Genomic DNA, 24881 nt, shown 5'->3' with positions numbered 1-24881 from the left:
GCAACCCGTCTATCAGGTACATAGAGAACTACAGGTAAGATATAACCCTATGGATGTTTTGTTCTACACAAACCTTCGAAATAATATCTGAATAGGATAAAACTTACGTTCGGATTCTTCGTCGTTTCCTAGAAATAATGAAAAACATATTAGATATTTATCAGGTTTAGCGGTCTTATCCGAAGGGCCGCCCCATTCGATCGCCCTTTACAACACTTTAATACTGACGACCCATTATAACCCGGAAATTATGAAAAAACGCCTTAGCAAGTTCAGACTTGCATAGAATTTTGAAAATATTGCTGTTTAAAGGACAAGGTACGTTTGGGGCCAAATTTGGTCCCGCGTCCAAATTAAATGATATTCCTCTAAATTCTTTCATATGGTGTATACTTCCATCAAATGGTTATGATGTCTTCGTAAAATGCTTTTCTTATGTATACTACATATGTAAATACAGTATAGTTTACGATAACGTTGTGCCATTTTGATGTTGCTTTATGCGACGTCATGAACTCAATATGAAAATAATCCAATTTATGTCGCCATATGCTCAAAGTTTTATTAAAGAAATGTGCACTATGATTTTTATTTGAAAAGTTTAATTGACTTTTTCCGAAAGTTTTAATCAATTGTGGCGGATGCTGTGATTTAAATTAAATGAATATCATATATGTACGTAGCGCGTTGTTACCTTGAATTATTCTTGTGTGTATATGTATACTTTGTTCTTTTTTTTTTTTTTTTTTTTGAGCGCACTAAATGTTTTCAGCGAAAGAACACGTACTAACCAATACTACATTGGATTGTACATGTAGTAAAAAGAACATGAAATTCATTCAGAATATATGTGAAAAGAAATATTACAAAACGAACTTGAAAAGTTGTTTTTAGCTCACCTGAACCGAAGGTTCAAGTGAGCTTTTCTGATCGCTTTTTGTCCGTCGTCTGTCTGTCTGTCTGTCTGTTTGTCTGTCCGTCTGTCTGTTAAACTTTTCACATTTTCGACTTCTTCTCCAGAACCACTGCGACAATTTCAACCAAACATGGCCAAAAGCATCCTTGGGTGAAGGGCTTTCAATTTTGTTCAAATGAAGGGTTATGTCCCTTGTAAAGGGGAGATAATCACAAAAATGCAAAAATAGGGCGGGATCATTTAAAAATCTTCTTTTCAAGAACTACTGGGCCAGAAGAGCGGGAATTTACCTGAAAGCTTCCTGACATATTGCAGATTGAAGTTTGTTCAAATCATGGCCCCCGGTGGTAGGATGGGGCCACAAGGGGGGATCAAAGTTTTACATACAAATATATAGGGAAAAACTTTAAAAATCTTCTTCCCAAGAACCACTGAATCAGAAAAGCTGAAATTTACATGAAAGCTTCCTGACATAATGCAGATTCAAGTTTGTTCAAATCATTTGGCCCTGGGGTTGGATGGGGCCACAATAGGGGATCAAAGTTTTACATACAAATATATAGGAAAAATCTTTAAAAATCTTCTTCTTAAGAACCACTGAGTCAGAAAAGCTGATTTTTACATGAAAACTTTCTGACATAGTGCAGATTCAAGTTTGTTCAAATCATGGCCCCCGCGATAGGATGGGGCCCCAAGGGGGGGTTAAAGTTTTGCACACAAATATATAGGGAAAAACTTTAAAAATATTCTTCTGAAAAACCACTAAGCCAGAAAAGTTGAGATTTACATGAAAGCTTCCTGACATAATGCAGATTCAAGTTTGTTCAAATTTTTGGCCCTGGGGTTGGATGAGGCCACAATAGGGGATCAAAGTTTTACATACAAATATATAGGGAAAAACTTTAAAAATCTTCTTCTGAAGAACCACTAAGCCAGAAAATCTGAGATTTACATGAAAGCTTCCTGACATAATGCAGATCCAAGTTTGTTCCAATCATGGGCTCCGGGGGTTGGATGGGGCCACAATAGGGGATCAAAGTTTTACATACAAATATATAGGAAAAATCTTCTTCCCAAGAACTACTGAGCCAGAAAAGCTGATTTTTACATGAAAACTTTCTGACATAGTGAAAAATCCAAGTTTGTGCAAATCATGGCCCCCGGGGGAAGGATGGGGCCACAAGGGGGGGGGGGGGGCGGATCAAAGTTTTACATACAAATATATAGAGAAAAACTTTTAAAATCTTCTCAAGAACCACTAAGCCAGAAAAACTGAGATTTACATGACAGCTTCCTGACATAATGCAGATTCAAGTTTGTTCAAATCACTTGGCCCTGGGGTTGGATGAGGCCACAATAGGGGATCAAAGTTTTACATACAAATATATAGGAAAAATCTTTTTCTCAATAACCACTGAGTCAGAAAAGCTGATATTTACAAGAAAACTTTCTGACATAGTACAGATTGAAGTTTGTTCAAATCATGGCCCCCGGGGGGTAGGATGGGGCCACAAGTGGGGTGGTCAAAGTTTTACATACAAATATAGGAAAAAGCTTTAAAAATCTTCTTCTCAAGAACCATTGGGCCAAAGAAGTTGACATTTACATGAAAGCTTTCTGACTCAGTGTAGATTCAAGTTTGCAAAGGTAGTTTTGGCCATAATAGGGACTAAGAGTTTACGTGCAAATATATATGGAAAGTCTTCAGATATGGGCCAAGGTGACTTAGGTGAGCGATGTGGCCCATGGGCCTCTTGTTTTTTAAATTCAACGCACGACAATAGGACCAAATGCGAACCTTATAGGATGTGATAAGATTTACAAACAATGTGATAAGTTCTACACAAGAGTTGACACTGACACCATGAAAAACCTAACAAAAAATAATCTTGTCGGTAGTATATTCAATGTTTTAGCAGATACACTTGCATCTATTTACACTCTTTATTTGAAAAAAATATATACAGGCTCCTGACAATTATCTTTATATAAAAAATCTTTCAATGCATTAGTATTTACACATAGGAAAAAAGTTTGAATCGTAAATCATATTCATTGTCTCAAACCATGTCTGAAGTCCACATGGGAGAGGATCGTATATTTTTACCCCCCCCCCCCCACCCTTCTATCTTTTGATACATGCCGATTTAGTTGGAGATATGAAAACAACTTTGGTTTCCCTGTCTAATAAATCAATCAACAATTCCTTTTCGGCCAGTTTCTAATGATGAATGAAGCAGATACTGTCTATTAACAGTACCAAAGTAAATCACTGTGACTGTACATCAGCATATATAATGCCGTCAGTCAAAGATATTTATATTTTCCAGCAATTGTCAAAATAATGAAAGGTGTATTGCTTGTGGGATTTATGAGATCGATCACTGTTCGTTATCTTCACCTTGCATCTAATCAGTTTTTGACACTAAGTTTTTTCACTATACTAGTGAAAAGGACTACTAGAATCTATACTTTACTAGTCCTGCTGATTTGTGACTAGTCCGGCTGATGAAAGTAGACGGCCGAGTTGATCGCGATGCGACGATGGGAAGAGTGCGGGAGGGGCTTGTCCCCTCTTAAAGAGGGTGGGGGTCCGGGAAAAAATTCCAAATCTAGATGCAAATTGTTCATTTGAGACAAATAAATAAAAATTTATGACCAAATCTAGCCTCTTTTTCCTGATTCTCTCATCATACCATCATATTTATGCTTGAATATCATGAAGAATACGTCTATGTGTAGCATATACCGTATTTTGTCGAATATGATATGCACTTTTTTTTCAAGGATTTTTGGTGTGAGAAAGGGGTGCGCATTATGTACCAAATAGTTTTTTTTCTAGGTGAAACTAAGTAATGTTTTACTCGGAGACATATCTTATGCTTGTTCACGTTGTTCACCTAATCGATCCAAAGAAAATTACTATAGAACGTAAAATTGTAGAAAATGTTCTACTTAACAATATGAAAATAATTAAATTATTATAAAACAGCCAATTAAATTTCATTCGATCTTAAATTCATATCAGATATTCATCATCGTGCAAAAGTGCCACGATATCATCGGACCGCGCAGGACACTTAAGGTAACGAATGAACTCGGTATGATAATGAGATCATAATGAGCTGATACGTCATGACAGTTGCTCCGCCTTGATCAATCCATATTTGGATACACATACACAAACTCTAGTTTTAGGATCATATAAAAATATATCGGAATATTGCCTTTATTCTACGCTTAAAATAAGTCAAATTTCCCCGATTTGACAACACATCACAAGGCATTATGATTAGAAATACCCCGGTGAAGTTTGTCGTATGGTTGGAATCAGCGTCTAAAATGCGCTTACTAGGCACATGGCAAAGACGACGCGACGTTCAGAAGATGTCAGCTGTACAACTTTGAAATCGGAAAAATCAAGGTAAATTCTTGTAATTGAAATAATGATGTATGAATACCTGAAACCAAAGTTATCAACAATGAAAGTAGACAACATTTACTGTGTTTTATACATTGACTCAATACTTTAGATGTAGTATATACATAGTTTGATGTTCCTTGTTTACATACTGCACACGTAGCCGACGCGATGTGTAGCATATATTAGGTGCACACACGTAAAATAGGCCTAGATCTATATGTTAGAGAACTGATGCTCAAATGGTACCAGTTGTTGTTTGTTTATCTAAACATGATTTACATGAGTACAGGCGGGTATCTAGGCAGTAAAATCCACAGGCACCTATAGTATGGATATTACATGTACTTACCCCCCCCCTCTTTCTTTTGATTTTTTTCTTGCTATAATTTCTCTGAAATAAGTAAATTCCCTGTCTGTCTCATCCTTCTTTCGATTCAAGTAATCCTTTCATGCTTTTTGTAAGCTTCTACCGGTATGATTTAATTTATTTACTGATCCATCAAGCATGTTGGCATACAATCATGTTACACAATATGAGATATGTATAATGATGACAAACTAAATATGCATATTTGTAAAGACGTTTATATATATTTGGCATGTACATATGACGTCAAACTGTATATATAATTTAGTATTGCATGTATAACATTAGCAACCTATAATTTATTACAAAATTTGTGCTCATTTTTTTTTATACCCGGACAAGGCCAATCTCTAAAGCTTACCAAAAGTGTGAAACGATTACAGTACTTTAAAAATCGAAAAAGAAATGAGTTAGACCGGGAATCAACACATTTCAGATTTATCGCTGCAAAAAATATTTTCAAAAATGGGGGTTGGGGGGGGGGGGTGGCGCTAGTATCAGTGCATCAGGTATCTGTGGTAATATCTTGTACAAATGCACGTGTAACTACATTAATTTTGATGCTCTAGATTTACAGTCACATTTAATTTTATCAAGTGACATACCAGAAAGAAAATAAACTTGGGCTATTTTCGCTTACATTACAGGTTGAATAAATGGAAGAAAAATAAAAGACAATGAATGCATACTGATTGCCCACATTTTTTATGTGTGTTTGAGACCCTTCTTTAATACATTGAATGTTTGCGGCATATGTATTTATAATATGAGATAATGCTATTTACAGATGTGCATGATACCAACAAGAATGTGAACTTTTCAAAGAACATTATATTTCCAATTTTCCACATCTCTAAACCAGTGACCACAAATGTACATACAAGGTAATTTTTACAAACTTTAAATAATCCAATCAGGCACTGGATATACATAAATATAGGCATTATTTACATCTAGTCAATATTAATTTCTTCAAAATGATAAATAAGAGAAAATTCATATGAAGCATGTTTTGATATTGCTGTATGGTATGAAATTTGAATGTTTTTATGTTATAATGCACATATAAACTTGAACACTTAGACCTACAGTATTGTGTTTTAAATATTTTTGACTGGCAACTTTCATCTTTTTTTCCATTTAGTACCCACAAATGACAGCCATATTGACTCCAGTAGATAATATTCATCTCCATCAGCTGGTTACTACGCTGTACATAGTGGTCAAACCAGGATATCCATTAATTGCATTCAGTGATGTGAATTGTCATCTACATTTGTGCTTATGAACTTTAGTAAACTGTCAAGTTTTAATATAAAAAAAAATGACTGCTGAAAAAGCATCTAATCTTGTGTTCTATGAATGTTTTCAATTAAACACAAAACAAAATGAGAAATAGTTTTATTGAAACTTAATTGAAATTCACTTTGAATTACTTTGCATTGACTGAGTACTTCAAATTTTAATATCTCTACATTTTCATGGTCAAGTGATCAAAAGTATTTGACAGTGAAGGGGGGGGGGGGTGTCATATGAAGTAAAAAGATTGACACTCATTTGGTGAACTAGATATTTTACACACTGCAGCCACTTATCTTTATTTTCAATAATGAATTAAGAATATTTCTTAAAACTGGGAAAATATACCCCCTCCCCAAGTAGTGGAGGAGTATGTGTCACTTCTGGTTTTCCAGTAGCTAGATATATATTTTGTTGAAAGCAATTTTAATTTTCAAGTTGTCACCTTAAACTATTTCTAAAAGAAATCCAACTCGAGTCGTTAAGTATTCCCACGGATTTTTTTTTATATACACAGTGATATAATACAAATATTCATTGTAGAACAAGATACATATACCCCCCCCCCCCCCCCCCCCCAATTCATTATGTGTGTTTCATTGCAAGAGCAGATGCTGCTTGGGTCCATACTCCTACCCAAACCCACTCAATTTGAAAAGTAATAACTCCATGACATTTTAATCCTTTTTAAAACTATCAAATTAAGTTATCCCCTTCCCTAAACTGTGTTTCATTGCAAGAGCAGCATGGGTCCAGATATAGACAACCACCCTTCAACAGTGTTTCATGAAAACATACATGTAGTGTATCATATTTTTGTATATATTCTACATCTATTTAGTAGATACTCCATGTTTGTAACCTTGTTTAGACACCCTCCCCCCACCCCCAATGCAGGGATTGACACCCGAGACTATATTTCTGGATCAGCGCATGATTTGCACCGCGAATCGTCAGTTACAAATTACGCACTGAGTTCGATCTGTTATTAAGCTCAGAAAGATAAGAACTTGCTGTACTAATGGCCATCACGTATGATGTGTTCGAGGTAATGCAGATAATTCAACACCGTACCGATCTCTGTGAAATTAAATGCATACTTCTTTGCATCAGATTAAATTTTCAAAAAAATATATAGATACTGGTGTGTTGTTGTATTCATACCAAAGTGAAGAAATATTTTTTGAATATATGTAATACATATATTACACACTTGTTTGTTTAACACATTCACATTGAAGGAATTGTTTCGTTTTAGGCCTAGATCGAGGGTAGATAGTGCATATATATTTATGTGTGTAGTCTGATTAAAACCAGCTCCCTTCTTATGGTCCCTGACGACGATAGGGGAAAAAAAGGGGGGGGGGGTAATCAGACTGTCATTCATTCATGAGGTTTAAGATTGGAATTTAAATAATCTGATTGTAAACAGATCTTTTATCCGCTCCGATATCATTATGTCGATACAAACGCACAATGTTTGAATACAAACTAGAGTTTAAAATGTCTCTGAAATTAGTTGTTAAATATAACTGTCTTGGTTACTGGGAGTACAAGACCAACAGTCCGGTACAATAAATTTATTACCAGACTGTTAACAGGCTCTGTCCCTTGGTGCCCCCTGTAATCAAGTCAACAATTCATACTTTCTTTACTGAACACTTCATACAATTAATTGTTTTCATTTATATAATCATTCTATTCTAACCTCTCTGCATTAGCATAAAACATTCAGAACAACTGGATCCTACATGTACATGTGTTTTATACTTGCATATTGTACTTACTAAACTATAATAATACTGATTTGATTACAATTGTATACTATACTATATTTATTTCCAATCAAGGGCCCTCAAGGGGCAGCATGAAAATACATACAAATAATGTACATTTACATTTTATATGTATTCACACAACACACTTGGACCTATCCACTGTCTCAGAAACTGATGTGTGAGGCAGTTGGGTTATTTTATTGTATATATCATGTTGTTAATTTAAATATTGTCTGCAATCAGTATTTCATATATAGTTATAGATATGTGCAGTGGAGAAGTGTGAACTCTGATAGTATTAGTAATTCTGAATGATTGTTTTCTTATTTTCATTACTATACATGCCCCCACCCCCTTCCCAAGGAACCTTGATTGGCGAATAAACAATAGAGAGAGAGAGAGAGTTAAAAGATTAAAACTAAAGTAAATGTTTCTTGGTTAAAATACATTGGTTGTCCTGCGTACATGTATCATGTATACGTTTACATAATAAATTGTAATTTTCTCGCCGTGTTACTTCCCTTTCCAGTATCTAATTTTGGATCAATATTCTACATCAGTGCTGCGTTTGAATATTAATTAGATAGCGTGTTTACATGCATATCGAAGATAAAACTGGACGGCGGTAAGAGGAAAATAAATGTATTGTGATACCATGAGATTATTTGAAAGCTTTGAACAAGGCTTTATCTAAAAATTACTGTCCAAATCTTGAAATATTCTTGAACAATACACTGAACTCGAGAAAAAACACAAATAAACAAAGTGCAGGGGTAGGTTTTCATCTTGCGGGCCATTTTTAACTTATTTGCAAACGGATGATCCAATTTGGACAGTGAATACTCGATTCTGTGAAACTTATTCTTTTCTATCATGTCATGTTTTCATTGATTTATGTACAGCTGGCTGTGCGCCGTGTCGATTTATGATCATCTATTTGCGTCTTGTATAATCTGGTCAAATGACGTCATATGACCCTTAACATCTTAAGTAAACATGCGAAGTGAAAGTACAGGAGGCGTATATATGTTGTGGTACTTGAAAAGTGTCTTTAGTTTTTTAATATTAATAAATGACCTACACCCAAAACAATAAGATATAAAGCTTCATTTTTCTGAATAATTCTTAAACATGACCTTAAGCCACACGCGCGTGACTGGCACATGTTTTTCGAAGCCATCGTTGTGTACAAGGACTTTGTCACTTGATTTTGTCAGACACCTATTCAGGGTACTTTCTGCATGCTGTACGATTTCCATGGATCTGGGAATTGTAGTAAATGACACGCGACTGACGTACTTCATATATCTAAATGCAGCGAAATTTCGGAGAATTATGTTTGAATTCTTCATTTCACTACCGTCTCCAAATAATGGTAGTGTACGATTACAACACATTGAACAATTGTTTAATATTTTTACTTTATTTCTATAACGTCGGCTATTTGATTTATTTGAAGTTTAAACAAAGAAAATATCGAGTGTTCAAACTTTAATGCTATAAAATATCATGTTTTGCTAAAATTAATATATTATCACCGCGCTGTATCCAAATTCCTGTGCTTTGTTGAAAACTTGCATTATTTCCACAAAGATTTCTAGTGAAATTGAAAAAAACCCAAGAATACTGCTTGGTTAGAATGTTTACATTAATCACATGTAATTATGTAAATTGGGAAAAGGATATCAAACAATCATCCCAGTGTTATACAAATGATAACATTGTGCTCTGGTTTAGTCCTCATTACTTTGCGCACAAATTACATGCAACTTTAATTTCAGAAGGGAGGGGGTGTCAGGACCTCCACTCTAGATCCGCGCATGATTCGGATATAGTTATTAAGCGGTGTTTTGTGCACATGCCACTAAATGCTAAGTGACCGACGGTGAGTGGGATGGTTATAGTGTAAATGCAGGAAAAAAAGTTCTCCTTACGTGTGAAAATCGCGTTCTTATACTTCAACACCAGTTCCGCGATTTAATGATGAAAATAGTAACCAATGACTAGCTATCAAGTATTTTTAAATAAAACTATGTCACAGAACACGTGCGTCAGTTATCGTCAAATGTAAAGTGATTCTACAAACAAATAATTGTTACAGCGACGTAGCAACAGGAGAATTTGGCCCACACATTCTTTTGTTTTGAAAATGTAGTCCCCCCCTCCTTTATGGTAGTACTGAATGCTTGCGAAAATTTAAGCATGAAACGATTAGAGTTGTAGATCTGTTGACATTGATTGTAAATGCAGTCAGAGTCGTTCGTTTCTACTAAAATTGCTTTTTTTTTTATCTATTTTTTTTTTTTACATGTAATGATCGGGGTTCACCGGGTTTTATCCTCTTGGAATACACAATACAAGCGTATACTTTATCTTTTAGCTTACAAATGAGTAATGATTTAGATATCTAAATACTACATCGTTCATCTATCAACTACCAACATTCACTCTTATAGCAGGGTAGATGCGAATATTTCATTACCATATATATCATGGAGTAAACTCTCCTAAATGAGTTCGACAACTTTGTAATATAAACGACAGATCGATGAAGTTGGAATTGTTTTCATACATACATGTCATAAAACTACAGGTACTGCAGCATGTAAATTATGAAAAATATATTGTAATGAATTGATTTTCAAGTGTATATATTTAAACCTGTATGTTTGACTTGCTACTGATTCAAATTTTACAGGGGAAATATAACTAAATTTTGCATTCGAACTCTCGAACTATTATGCTCTAATGTAAAGGTACCGATTAAGCTATCGCGCTTTCATTTTCGATATTATTAAACTTTTTATTTTATAAAGAAAGATTGCATTCGGTTGCACACGTGCATTTGTTTTAAAAATCAGGCCAAAGCCATAATAAAATTCTAACTTAATAACATACATATTATGTATCATGAGTGTTTTTTTATTTTTAGATGGACAATCATTAGATGTGGCTGACATATGGCTTAATACAATATTAGAATAGTATTTGAAATTACAAATGCAACATACCCAATAAGTTATAATTAGCCTACATGTACGTTAGAATATTATGACTGACAAGGCATATTTAGACATGTATTTAGATACGCATTGTAGCCGCCACAGTATAAGCACACTAATTTAGAGGGATAATTCATATCATAAACTATCTATGATAAAAAAGAATATGTGATTGAACTTTGTCATGTGTTACAGTAATTGCGTTGATACCATTGCGTATCTATATCAAACATAAAACGAGTAAAATTGGAATCGGAAATATCTGTGTCCAAGATTCCGATTTTCTTATTACACACTATCTTCTTCAATGCAAACTACGTAGAGTCTTTTAAAATTTAATATGCTGTACATATGGAAATTATTTATTTCTTAAACTTGTATATATGAACACCATCAACGTTGAAATTTGTATTACAGGAAATGGTTAAACGTTAAGGTTAATAGTCTGCTCATTTATCAACCAAGTCGAAATTTTGCTCATTACTGACTTTCAACATGATTAATTTGTACACAAAACATCTTTGTGGTTGTTGCATGTGCTCGATCTTAAAAATTGCTTCAAAGGCATAAAGAAAATGGCTAATTTCGGCGATTTCGGTAAATCATGTCAATCGGAGATAAGGAAAATGACGTCACAGAACATATTACGTCACTAATTTCCACATGTATCATCAGGGCCAATGCCCTAGTGCATAATCATAATGATTAAGGTAGCGACGGATAGCAACCACGTGATCAGTAAAAATTGTGTATTTTCACGTGAATTCATTTTCCGGAATTCCTTACTCCGTCATAGAATAGTCGAAAAACATGAAGGGGTTCCGAAAGTGTTTTGTTGTTGTGACTGACTCGCCTACAGAAAATATGCACATATCACATAAGTATACGTCAATGTCTGTAATAATGGTAGATCAAATGTTTCATCTGTGTGAAACTTTTTGCTAATCGAAATTTTAAACCAACCACCAATCCATGTACATAGATGCGCTACGTAAACAAAGTTGTTGATTGATACATCGTAATGTCCGAGTGCTGCATGCTGAGAGATTAAATACTGTTTATACAGTCATTGAGAGGCTAAACAAAGTTTCTTGCAAGAAGAGGAAGTTGGTGGATGCATTCAACTTGGACAACGAAATCATAGTTTCGTTTGGTGAGTGAAAAAAATGCCATAAATTTGTATTCAAAAGTTCAACTCACATTTCCTCTGCTACTTCACAACGCGATTTATAATAACATCTGTAAGTTTAAACACACGACATACAGTAGATGTATTATTTTGTATGTATATATGTATTCCATATGTGCATAAAATATAACTCCCACCGGTGCATGTGATTGTAAACGAACGGATGTCATGTAAATGTATACCACATTTGTAAACATGGGCTCTCACAACTCTTTTATTAAGAAAATAATAATATCGTTATGAAAATAACTGTTACGAAAATAACATACCTTGAACTACATGTATAAAAGTAATGAAAAACAAATATCTGTATAGACCTACTATCTAGGGGTATGAGGGAACCGGATAAAAAGTGGAAGGGGGGGGGGCATGTGTTGAATTATAATTCCCTAGACTATAGTATACATATACTATTACTTTGAAATTTCAGTGACCTTAGAAATATATCAAACCTGAAGTTTCGTGTTTCACACAAACATGTAGGTTGGCAAAACCTTTTTAAATAATGTAAATTAATCACAAGTCTGCATATGCCCTCTCATAGGCAAATGTATGCATTGTATGTATAAGTAAGATATGTATACTACACGTATGCCCTTCTCTTGACCCACATTTTGTAAATGAAACAGATATGATAAGTCTATGGCAGTTTATGAAAACGTATATACATGTCATCTCATTGCAATTTATAATTTTGAAACATCAGTATTTAAATTTTAACTGAATATGTGTTGAGACACAGTTTTAAAATTCACATTGTCTGACTCAATCTAATTACTCAAAGGTATAATATAGACCTAACTGTGCAAATATCAGTTATGATGATCTTTTCTCTAGGCATCAGCCTGAAGACCGAGGGAGGTTAGATAGGACCAGTGCAGGTTGAAGTGGATTTCGAGTCAACAAGTATAACAGCAAGAGAGGTACTATATTTTTTTTTGATAAAGACAATTCTGAGTATATCAGATATTCATCTTTTTTGCTATATTTAAATATATTTATCTATATTTTGAACAGGTACTCCATTTACAGTGATGATGACATATCCCCTGGACCCCCACAACTCCACAAATTTAAAAATGTTTGATCAAGTTCCAAAGATTAAAGAACTACTGCAAAATTTGGGACTGGATGAAAAACATTAATTCACTTATATGAGCTCAGAGCAGTGGATGTTATACAACATACTTTAAACTAAATTGTGAATTTAATACATGTCATGTACTCGTATATTACAAGTACATGCCTTTTGAAAGACACTAATATTGCATATATGTAAAGGAAATTTCAATGTTGATCATTCTTTCTTAGATATATTAGTAAAAAATGTGCACATGATAGAATATCAATTTTATAACTTCAATCAATGTGTTTGAATTTTCCTTGTAATTCAAAATTTAGTTGAAACATACATCATAGATACATTAATGTATATCAAATTTTTAGAAAAGTTTCATGATGGAACTAATTCACCCCCCCCCCCCCCCCCCTTATACATACAGTGAACATAGACCTTCACCTGGGGAAAACTTCAGTTAGTTAATGCAATATACATGTACATGCATTCTCAGTTATCCAATAGTGAGCTTTTGGTTCCATGTGAAACTACAATGAGAAATCTTAAACTTATGAAAGACACACCTATCTGTGAGGGTAAGATGACTCAGATGGACTTAAATGTAGTGATCCATGGGCAGTCCATAGGTCTCTTTCCATTGATATTAATTATTTATTGAAATATGAAATGGTTATTTAAACATGTTTGGTGTATTATACTGTATAGTGATATAAATTTCTATCAAAAAATATGCATAGGTAATAGATTTGGTCCAGTTATTACAAGAAATTGTATGAAAAATAACTAAATATTTAGGCAATCATTGTGAGTGCGAAAAGGTCAACTGCAATAGCACACACTATATATCATTCTTAAATGGCTCATAGAAACTTCTAGTATTGTGAGTTTGAATGCTCAATATGGTAATTTGGGAATGCTTAATCATTTAAGGTCAATAGTTTATCTCTGCTGACTGTATCTCTTAAAATTCATTTCTAGAAGGGAGGGGGTAGGGTTACAAAATCTGACATAGTTTCAGATTAAACCTCAATTGGTATATTTTTTTCTATTCAATATTTTAGATACTACTTGACTTATTGTAAAAATGAAATAAAATCAGAAATTTTATGAGCAGAATTTTGTGGTTTTCAGAAAATGTATGCCTGATAGTATTTGAGAAATGTCATATTTTGGGTAAATTTGGCCAATTGCCAAGTCGAATCAAGCCAATGTTTTCCTTAGATGCATTTTGAATTTCTAATCCATGTTGATTTTTTATCTGTTTGTGTTTAATTTACATAACTATATATGACAAACAATATTTATGGTGTCAATAATTTTTTTTATTGGCTTTTGTGTTAATTTGCTCAATTTTGGCATGTTTTGCCTTTTGGGGCTGCAAAAGAGGGGATTTCAATCTCGCTTTCCTCGAAAATTAACCTGATTATTTTTGTTGATTTTTTGATATGTTTTAGGATAAAGTCAAAATGTTACAATAAATAAAATTGAAAAAAATTCAATGAGCAGTTTTTTTGGGGCTAGCTATCAATAGCTACCTTAAACCAAGTGAAACCACATTTTAAATTTATCCTAATTTTGTGGCGAAATTTGGGCCTTAATGTACCTTGCTCTTTGTATATTTTTAAAAAGATATCTTATGTCAATTCTATAAATGAACAAGTGAACATAACTCTTTAATAAATACATTAACATATACGCAGGACACTTAAGGTGGGTTGGAATGAATAGATTAACATTCAGAGTAATGCGAAAAGTAAAATTAGTTAACGATTTCCAGATTTATTTTCATTACTGACACTACTGAAGTAATGTACCCCTATGTAGATTTTTATGAAATTCATTGGAAACAGATATCTGTTGTTATTTTAAAATAAAAACAACAACAAAAATTTTAAATAGCATTTATTTATCGGGAAACATGTCAAGAACTAAAACACATGTCATTCTCACTATGTTCATCAAGTTTTAGTATAATAAGTGCAAAATTATTGAATTAGCCTTACTCTCCAAAATGTTAAAAAACAAACAAATATGGACACAATTTCCTTATAGCATGGTTTACATATAATTTTTTCTGGTTATATTAGTAGATGTACATCTGTTATAGTTATATATGAAAAAAAAATCATACCTTTCCTTAATAATTTCAAATATATAACTTCCAGAGTATGTATACCCCCATAAAAACCCTAAGTCTGGCACCATACAACTGAGCTATTGAAAACCACTCATGGATTAAAATTTTATGTAATTACATGAAATGACACAGATAATAATTCCTTATCACCTTGGCAAAATGTTTGTGAAAAATATAGGAAATCTAATGCATAATGGACTTGATGAATAATTTAATGAAAACAGAGTTATTGTCCTTGGATTCAATATTTTGAAACGCATCATTGACTATTCAAATATAACTAAGACTTTTGAAATATTTTATGGCTAACAAGATTTTTTACAATAACTATTGAAAAAGACTCCAACAAAAGGACAAGGTACGTTTGGGGCCAAATTTGGTCCCGCATCCAAATTAAATGATATTTCTCAAAATTCTTTCATATGGTGTATACTTCCATAAAATGGTGATGATGGCTTCGTAAAAAGCTTTACTTATGTATAAAACATATGTAAATACAGTATAGTTTACGATAACGTTGTGCCATTGTGGCGTTACTTTATGCGACGTCATGAACAAGAAATCTATGTCATGAATTCAATATGAAAATAGTCCAATTTATGTCGCCATATGCTCAAAGTTTTATTAAACAAATGTACACTATGATTTTTATTTGAAAAGTTTAATTGATTTTTTCGGAAAGTTTTAATCAACTGTAGATGATTCGATGCGGCGGATGCTGTGATTTGGAGGAAGATTAGTGTAATTGTATCTAAGAAGTGTAGAGCAACCCATATATATTCATTCAATTTTAACATTGTATTTACATTTGCATTCAATTTGCATTGTTTTAATCTAAATTAAATGAATATCATATATGTACGTAGCGCGTGGTTACCTTAAGTTATTCTTGTGTGTATATGTACACTTTGTTCTTTTTTCGAGCGCACTAAATGTTTTCAGCAAAGGAACACGCACTAACCAATGCTACATTGGATTGTACATGTAGTAAAAAGAACATGAAATCCATTCAGAATATATGTGAAAAGAAATATTATTAAACGAACTTTTTTAAAAATTAAACACATGACAATGGGACCGAATGTGAACCTTATAGAATGTGATAAGATTTATAAACAATGTGGTAAGTTCTACACAAGAGTTGACACTAACACCATGAAAAACCTAACAAAAAATATTCGTGTCGGTATTATATATTCAATGTTTCACCATATACACTTGAATCTATTAATTAGACTCTTTATTTGGAAAAAAAATATACAGGCTCCTGACAATTATCTTTATATAACAAATCTTTCAATGCATTAGTATTTGCGCAAAGGAAAAAAGTTTGAATCATATTCATTGTGTCAAACCACGTCCGAAATCCGCATGGGAGAGGATCGTATATTTTTGAACACCCCCCCCCCCCCCCATTCTACCTTTTGATACATGCCGATTTAGTCGGAGATATGAAAGCAACCTTGGTTTCCCTGTCTAATAAATCATTCAACAATTTCTTTTCGGCCAGTTTCTAATGATGAATGAAGCAGAGACTGTCTATTAACAATACCAAAGTCAATCACTATGACAGTGCATCAGGATGTAAAACTTATACGGTACCAATTTTTATGCACCAGATGCGCATTTCGACAAATAATGTCTCTTTAGTAATGCTCAACCGAAATGTTTGAAATCCGAAATAACTATGAAGTTTTAGATCTAAATATATCCAAAAACAGCGTGCCAAACAAGTGGATCCAAATTCGTCCAAGGATAAGAGCTTTGCATGAGGGAGATAATCCTTAATTTTGAAATGAATTTCTAAATTTTATAACAGCAATTAAATATACATCCGTATTTTCAAGCTAGTAACGAAGTACTTAGCAACTGGGCTGTAGAGACCCTCGGGGACTAACAGTCCACTAGCAGAGGCCTCGACCCAGGGGTCATAATGTAAAACTTATACGGTACCAATTTTGATGCACCAGATGCGAATTTCGACAAATAATGTTTCTTCAGTGATGCTCAACCGAAATCTTTGAAATCCGAAATAACTATGAAGTTTTAGATCTAAATATAGCCAAAAACAGCGTGTCGTCAGTCAAGGATATTTATATTTTCCAGCAATTGTCAAAATAATGAAAGGTGTAAAATCCAATCAGTTTTTCACACTAAGTTTTTTTCCACTATACTATTGAAAAAGACTATTAGAATCTATAATTTACAAGTCCTGCTGATTTCTGACTAGTCCAGCTGCTGAAAGTAGACGGCCGAGTCACGATACGGTGAGGGGAAGGGTGCGGGAGGGGTTTGTTCCCTCTTAAAGAGGGTGGGGGTCCGGGAAAAAAAATTCCAAATCTAGATGCAAATTGTTCATTTCAGACAAATAAATGAAAATCTTATGACCAAATCTAGCCTCTTTTTCCTGATTCGCTCATGAAACCATCATATTTATGCTTGAATATTATGAAGAATACGTCGATGTGTAGCATAGTACCGTATTTTGTCGAATATGATAAGCACTTTTTTTTTAAAGAAAATTACTACAGAACATAAAATTGTAGAAAATATTATATTTAACAATATGTAAATAATTAAATTATTATAAAACAGCCAATAAAGTTTCATTCGATATTACATTCAAATTAGATATTCATCATCGTGCAGAAGGGCCACGATATCATCAGACAGTGACCATGACCGGCACATGTTTTCGAAGTCATCGTTGTGTACAAGGACTTAGTCACTTGATTTTGTCAGACACCTATTCAGGGTACTTTCTGCATGCTGCACGATTTCCATGGATCTGGGAATATACGATTTTCTTTTGTAGTAAAGGACACATGACTGGCATACTTCATATATCTAAATGCAGCGAAATTTCGGAGAGTTATGTTTGAATTTTTCATTTCACTACCGTCTCCAAATAATGGTAGTGTACGATTACAACATATTGAACAATTGTTTAATATTTTTACTTTATTTCTATAACGTCGGCTATTTGATTTATATGAAGTTTAAAGAAAGAAAATATCGAGTGTTCAAACTTTAATGCTACAAAATATCAGGCTTTGCTAAAATTAATATATTATTACCGCACTGTATCCAAATTCCTGTGCTTTGTTGAGAACTTGCATTATTTCCACAAAGATTTCTAGTGAAATTGAAAAAAAAGCCAAGAATATTGCTTGGTTAGAATGTTTACATTAATCACCGGTAATTATGTAAATTGGGAAAAGGATATCAAACAATCGTTCCAGTTTTATACAACTGATAATATTGTGCTCTGGTTTAGTCCTCATTACTTTGCGCACAAATTCCATGCAACTTTAATTCCAAAGGAGAGGGGGTGTCCGGACCCCCCTCTAGATCCGCGCATGATTCGGATATAGTCATGAAATTAAGCGGTGTTTTGTGCACATGCCACTAAATGCTAAGTGACCGACGGTGAGTGGGATGGTTAAAGTGTAAATGCAGGAAAAGAAAGTTCTCCTTATGTGTGAAAATCGCGTTCTATTACTGAAACACCAGTTCCACGATTTAATGATGAAAATAGTAACCAAAGACTACATGTATGTCACAGAACACGTGCGTTAGTTATCGACAAATCTAAGGCGATTCTATAAACAAATTATTACAGCGACGTGCATGTAGCATCAGGGGAATTTGGCCCACACATTCTTTTGTTTTAAGAATGTAGTTTTTCCATAAATTTTACATGCAAATTTTGATTTATCCCCCCTTTATGGTAGAAATGAATGCTTGCGAAAATTTAAGCATGAAACGATTAGAGTTGTAGATCTGTTGACATTGATTGTATATGTAATGATCGGGGTTCACCGGGTTTTGTCCTCTTGGAACACACAGTACAAGAGTATACTTTATCTTTTAGCTTACAAATGAGTAATAATTTAGATATCTAGATACGACATCATCCATCTATCAACTACCAGCATTCAATCTTATAGCAGGGTAGATGGATGCGAATATTCCATTACCATATATATCATGGAGTAACTTCTCCTAAATGAGTTCAACAACTTTGTAATATAAACGACAGATCGATGAATTGGAAATGTTTTCATACATACATGTCATAAAACTACAGGTACTGCAGCATGTAAATAATGAACATGATATTGTAATGATTTGATTTTCAAGTGTATATATTTAAAGCCTGTATGTTTACCTTGCGACTAATTCAATTTTTACGGGGAAAATATAATCGAATTTTGAATTCGAACTCTCGCACTATTATGATTTGGTATAAAGGTACCGATTAAGCTATCGCGCTTTCATTTTCGATATTATTAAACTTTTTTATTTTATAAACAAAGATTGCATTCGGTTGCACACGTGCATTTTTTTTTAAAAAGCCAGGCCAAAGCCAAAATAAAATTCTTACTTAATAATATACATATTATGTATCATGAGTGAATTTTTAATTCAGATGGACAATCATTAGATGTGTCTGACATAATGTTTAATACAATATTAGAATAGTATTTGAAATTACACATGCAACATACCAAATGCGTTATAATTAGCCTACATGTACGTTAGAATAATATGTCTGACAAGGCATATTTAAATATATATTTAGATACGCATTGTAGCCGCCACAGTATATGCACACCGATTTAGAGGGATAATTCATATCATAAACCATCTATGATAAAAACGAATATGTGATCAAACTTTGCCACGTGTTACATTAATTGCGTTGATATCATTGCGTATCTATATCAAACATAAAACGAGTAAAATTGGAATAGGAAATATCTGTGTCGAAGATTCCAATTTTCTGTTTCCACACTATCTTCTTCAATCCAAACTACGTAGAGTCTTATAAAATTTAATATGCTGTACATATGCATATTATTTATTCATTAAACTTGTATATATGAACACCATCAACGTTGGAATTTGTATTACAGGTGAACGCGGGAAATGGTTAAACGATAAATTTAATAGTCTGCTCATTTACCAACCAAGTCGAAATTTTGCTCTCATTACTGACTTTCAACATGATTAATTTGTACACAAAGCATCTTTGTGGTTTTTGCATGTGCTCTATCTTAAAAATCGCTTCAAAGGCATAAAAAAAACGGCTAATTTCCGCGATTTCGGTAAATTATGTCAATCGGGGAGAAGGAAATTGACGTCACAGAACATATTACGTCACTAATTTTCACATATATCATCAGGGTCAATGCCCTAGTGCATAATTATAATGATTAAACCAAGTGAAATCACATTTTAAATTTATCCTAATTTTGTGGCGAAATTTGGGCCTTAATGTACCTTGCTCTTTATGTTCCATTAAGTTAGAGACCGATAGCAACCACGTGATCAGTAAAAATCGTGTATTTTCACGTGAAATTATTTTTCGGAAATCCGTACATCGCCATAGAGTAGTTGAAAAACAAAAAGGGGTTCCGAAAGTACAAGTTGTTGCTGTGACTGAATCGATGATTGAGAGGGTCGTCTCGACGAAAGATATAGAAATTTGGCCATAGTTTAGATTAGGAATACGTCAATGTAATAATAGTGGACTAAATGTTTCGTCCGTGCAGAATGACACTTTTTACCTCAAGAAATTCACCACCATGCATAGCTGCGCTACGTAAACAAAGTTGTTGATGTAGCGTGATCGTGATGTCCGAGTGCTGCGAGTTTCAATACTGTTTATGTAGTCATTGAGAGTTTAAACAAAGTTTCTTCTGAGAAGAGGAATTCGATGGATGCATTCAACGAAATCATAATTTCGTTTGGTAAGTGAAAAAAATGGCAAATTGAATTTGTATTCAACCCACTTTTCCTCTGCTATTTCACAACGCGATTTTATAATAACATCTATAAACGCACAATTTGGAGCTGTTTCATTTTTTGTGCATTGATGTATTCCATATGTGCCCAAAATATAACTCCAACATGTGCATGTAAGTGTAAATGGATGTCATGTATATGCCAGATTTGAAAAAAATAGGACTTCTCACAAGTTTGAGGGGGGGGGGTGTTGCACTAAAATTCTATTTGATATAAATGATAGTACTTATAGTATCTTGAAATTTCATTGACCTAAGAGATATTTCAAATCTGGGGTTTCATGCAAGCATGTAGGTCTACAAAACTTTATTTAAAATATTTGTAAAATCACAAGCCCTCCTCATAGGCAAATAAATGTATTGTATGAAAATAAGATATGTACATTTGTATGTCCTTCTCTTGACCCACACTCCGTAAAGGAGACAGGTCTGATAAATCTAGAGTTGATTTGTTTTGATATTATTAGAATGAACTGGCAGTTTATGAAAACACATCTGTCATCTCATATTGTAATATGATAATTATGATGTTTATTCACCTCATTAAGGACCCGGGGGTGGGAGGGTATGTACAGTTTAAATAGAAGGTAACTATAACAATATGAAATAAATAACAATCATGCAGATGTACTACTACTGCAAGAGTTCACATTGCTGCACTGCACACATTTAACATACATGTAGTGTTACATATGTAATACTGATTTCAGACAAGATTTTAAAAATTAACATAAAATACATGTTATGTGTGTAATTTTCAATATATCAGCATTTTAAAGTTCACTAAACATGCATTGAGACACACAATTTTAAAATTGACATTGTCTGACACAGTATAATTAATGATTAATACTGACTGTGCAAATATTAATTATGATGATTTTTTTCTAAGCATCATCCTAAGGACCAGTGCAAGTTGAAATGGGCTTCCAGCCAACAACTTCAACAGCAATTTGTCATGAAAATCAGCAAGAAAGGTACAATATTTTCTATTTTAGTAAGATAGAATTTTTCATTTTAACACCAGACATTTATAAAGACAATTCTTAGTATATTAGATATTCATCTTTTTTTCAATATTTGAATATATAGAATATATTTTTTATAACAGGTACTTCATTTACATTGATGATGTCATATCCCCTGAACCCCACAACTTTACAGGTTACAGAGAAAATTCAAGAACTTCTGCACAATGTGGGACTCGGATAGAATCAATAATGTATTTGTGAGCTCAGATATATTGTGCAACATACTAAAGTGTGAATTTAATGGAAAACAAGTACATGTACTCATGTATTACATGTCTTTTTTAAAGACAATAATATTGTATAAATAGAGAGGAAATGTCATTGTTGATTATTCTAAGTTTTTGATATACCAAAATCAGTAAACATTTGTAAATGAAAATAAAATACCAATTTTATAACTTTAATCAATGTGTTTGAATTTCTCATTTTCTAACCCCCCTCCCACCCCACCCCCTTTACACACACTCAGTGCATATATACTGTGAATGCAATAAGCATGCATTCTAAGTTATCCAAGCGAGTTTTTGTTTCATTGTGAGACTGCAAGTAGGACTCATAAACTTATGAAGAGACATATATATTTGTGAGAGCAAGATAGCTGATACGAGCCTTGAGATCAATGGGTCGAGCCGCGGTGGTGGTCTAGAGGTTAGAGCGTTCGCCCCGCATGCGGAAGGTCAGGGTTCGAATCCCGGTCGCGACAGATCTGAGTTGTTGAAACAGGTAGTGACAGTTCCATTGCCAAACGCTCAGCATCAGGTGTGAATGTCACTGGTCCTCGGAGATGATCTTCAAAACGGATGCCCAGTGGCACAGTAGATGTGGCACGCTAAAGAACCCTCACTGCTCAATGGCCGTAAGCACCGAGCAAAGGCCTAAATTTAAAGCCGTTCACCGGTCTTGGTAACGTCTCCATATGAGTAAAAAATTCTCGAGAGAGACGTTAAACAAGATACAATCAATCAATTATTGGGTCGATTGGGTGGAAATCTTTCCATTGATATTAAATATAAAGTTGTTATTTAAACATATTTGGTGCACTATGCTGTATAATCATATCAATTTCTTATAATAGGTAATCATGTCTGGTTATTATAAAAAAATGTATGAAAAATAACTAAATATTAATGCAATCATTGTGAGTGCAAAAAGGTCAATCGCAAGAGCACATACATAAATGCATTGGCGGATATAAAGGGGGGGGGGGCAACCGGCGCGAGCCCCCCTAAAATTTTCAAGTTTAAAGTAAATCGTGGTCTCTTGTTTAGAGAAATATATACGATAAAAGAAGCCATAATTTCCTCCACCCTCAGAGAAATAAATGTCTGACAAAATCTTTTGATATATTGAATTACTTTTAGTGGGAGAACTGCAACTTTTTCCAAAAACCCTTAAAAGTTGCGTTATTCTATTAATTTCACCTTATTAAAAATGACAGAAAATAATAAAAATGACTACATAGGAGACATATTTTAAGCCCTAAAAAATCTGTAAAATCCAGGAGTTTCTGGGGAATCGCCCCCCCCCTTCAAGGCGGCCCCCAGACCCCTGCCTCATACAGTTGCACCCCCCCCCTCCCAACTTCAATTCCTGATCCGCCCCTGAAATAGCTTATAGAAACCTTCTTATTGTCATGTTCAATTTTCAAAGAGGTAATTTGGTAATGCTTAAACATTCTAAGTTATAAAAAGGTCAGTAGTTTATCTCTGCTGGCTGAATCTTTCTTCTCAATGCACCGAGTGCAATTCATGACGTCTATGTTCCTGCTCATTCTTTCTCCTCCATACCATGCAGTATATTAAAGGGGTTGGGATGTAATGGAGACATTTGTTTTAACAAATATAAATTGTATTTCAATTTTTTGTGGGGAATTTTATTTGGGAAAACTCTTGATATTAATCATCAAATATGATGGCGTATGATAAATCTATATTCTGAGTGTAAGTGCACAAAGGTCAACAACGAGAACTACAACAAAATATAAGCTACAATTTGAAATACATACTTTCTGTATTATATTTATTAATTTAAAAAAGGTATTACAAAGAATCTTCGAATTTCAGCAAGCTGTTTTGATGGATTGTTTACAACATCTTTTAACAACCCTTTTATCTTACGAAAATGTGTAGTTTGTTAAAAGGGGGTGGGGTTAGGAATTTTTTGCTAGTTCCATATTGAACCCCATTATGGTGTATAATTTTTTTCATATATTTTACTTACTAATAGACTGACCACTTAATGAAATAAAATAAGAAATTTGATAGATAATTTTTTTGCAGATTAAGCAAAGGTATGACCCTGTGTGCAAATATTGTGCACTGTTTTAAGGTAATTGACCAATGTAGCTCTGTTGAAGTAATGTTGTTGCATGTTAATAATGATTGCTGAATTTGAAATTGATGTGTAATATACAATTATGTGAAAGGTTGTTTGGAACCATATATGACAAGTTATGATCCTTTTTACAATAAAAATGTTATAGCTCTATTTGTATATTGCTCTCTACTTATTTTTCTTCACTTTTTACGCTTTACAAGGACTAAAGAAGGTGTTGTTAAAATCGCCATATTTCTCAAAAACAAGGTCGATTACCTACATTGATTTTTTATTATGTTTTACATCGAAGCTTCATCATAAACATATATCAAAATATAAAAAAAATCAATGGTTAATTTTTTTAGCATCAACCTATCAATCTCTACCTTAATTAAATTATTGACTTTGCAAAATCTTATGACGTCACAGGAGTGTGGAACTACGTTAAGGTAACGAATGAACTCGGTATGATAATGAGATCATAATGAGCTGATACGTCATGACAGTTGCTCCACCTTGATCAATCCATATTTG

General features: G+C 33.6%; 1 protein-coding gene and 1 long non-coding RNA gene across 2 annotated transcripts in view; one reads left to right on the top strand and one right to left on the bottom strand.

Moving 5' to 3' along the window:
• The window catches only part of LOC125654954 (uncharacterized), a 73354-nt gene extending 72063 nt beyond the window's left edge, over positions 1–1291 (bottom strand). The window contains exon 1 of the mRNA XM_056144145.1: positions 108–1291. The gene's annotated coding sequence lies outside the window, so the exon portion shown is untranslated. The remainder of the gene's footprint in view (positions 1–107) is intronic.
• A 10371-nt stretch (positions 1292–11662) lies between these two features.
• Positions 11663–13249, top strand: LOC125654966 (uncharacterized). Its single transcript, XR_007362526.2, has 3 exons — positions 11663–11939; positions 12813–12898; positions 12993–13249. It is a non-coding gene; the product is annotated as an uncharacterized LOC125654966 (long non-coding RNA).
• The last annotated feature ends 11632 nt before the right edge of the window (positions 13250–24881 follow it).

The sequence above is a fragment of the Ostrea edulis genome, chromosome 7 (genome assembly GCF_947568905.1).
Source record: "Ostrea edulis chromosome 7, xbOstEdul1.1, whole genome shotgun sequence".
NCBI classification, from domain to species: domain Eukaryota; kingdom Metazoa; phylum Mollusca; class Bivalvia; order Ostreida; family Ostreidae; genus Ostrea; species Ostrea edulis.
Note: the sequence above shows the minus strand (reverse complement) of the source record. Positions and strands in the feature narration are given on the sequence as shown.